The 1,421-nt window shown below is 30.0% G+C and overlaps 1 pseudogene; it reads right to left on the reverse strand.

Annotated features, from left to right (window-relative positions):
- Positions 1–228: 228 nt before the first annotated feature.
- Positions 229–337, reverse strand: LOC131814230 (U6atac minor spliceosomal RNA; annotated as a pseudogene).
- Positions 338–1,421: the final 1,084 nt, after the last annotated feature.

Here is a 1,421-nt window from a genome sequence, read left to right on the forward strand (position 1 = left end):
TTAAAATAGCAACTATCATATAAGTGTCATAATAGTTACTACATATTATTTTTTATAATATCCCAAGGTAATCTTTCAAGAAATCTTAATTATTTGGGTTCTTTTTAAATTTTTAAATTAAATTCCAGTTAGTAAAAATACAGTGTAATATTAGTGTAATATAGTGATTCAACACTTCCATAAATCTCTCTGCTCATCACAAGTTCACTCCTTAATCCCCATCACCTATAAAAACAATGGTTAGCAATGTCTTAACTGTATGCGTGTTGTCAGGCCCAGGGGTCTCTTCCATCCTTTTAAAGGGGAGTGCTAACCTTTCTCTGTTTCCACATAACATAAAATCTTACTTGAACACTAGATGCATCATTTTATTTCATAGCGAGTTCTAATGGTTCAAATACCTAAAACAACAAAGTAAACAGGCATATACTCTTCAGAGCCAAGGTCACTTACCATAAAGCAGATTCAAGAAATAATACTTACTTTACATATTCACTAGCTAGCTGACCTAAAAAAGATAATTTTAAAGGTTTTGTTGTCGAAATGACAAAGTTAAAACCATGGCAGTGGAATGTTTGTGAAGACTTTTGTTTCATTTTCTGCTAAATGAAAATAACTTTCAAAAAGTTAAGTGGAATGCTTTTATTTGTTTCCTGTCACACATTCTAAATGGCCTTTAAAAGTCAGTAGCTGTTACTCAAGAATAATGAGGTATATTATTCTCTCAATGCACATGTAAATCTCCAATTAACACTAATGGGATTTGTGGCAATGAAACAAAAGGGAAACCTACATCAGTGTCTCAAAATAATCTTTATTTTTGATATCTACCTTTTTACCATGGAAGTGCAGTCAAGCATAAATAAACAAATTAGTATTAAGCATCAGTTTGACACTTCCATTCAGTTGACATTCTGAAATACTGTCTGTAAATAGTGATGTGTTTTAAAGCAGAGATGTGGCTTTAGATTTTAGTTAACGATTTATATGTCCCTCCCTCTTCTGCCATTAATACTAAAATTATTTTTTAAAAAAAGCATGTACATTCCTAATAGTACTTGAGAAATAGAAAAAAATGAATTTTTAAAATATGTGTTGCAAAACATCTGTAAGAAGAGTATTTCAGAAGATTACCCTTTTCATGCATGTACACATCTAGAATCTTAATATCTCTTTAAGACACAATCATCTATCCTTCTTTAGTAAATATTTCTTAGATTTCTATAATTTTAGTCTTAAACATATAGTGAAATCTTCCTAGAAGACAACTTTTAAGTGGAAAAGTGAAATACCATCAAGATACTACTGAATTGAAATAGCATCTTAAAGAATATATATTTTAGGGTATTGTGAAACCACCAGAAAAAAGTTATGAGAGCACAACTGAAATAATTATTTTTAACTAGTCTGAGTATAGAATG

The sequence above is a fragment of the Mustela lutreola genome, chromosome 13 (genome assembly GCF_030435805.1).
Source record: "Mustela lutreola isolate mMusLut2 chromosome 13, mMusLut2.pri, whole genome shotgun sequence".
Lineage (NCBI taxonomy): Eukaryota > Metazoa > Chordata > Mammalia > Carnivora > Mustelidae > Mustela > Mustela lutreola.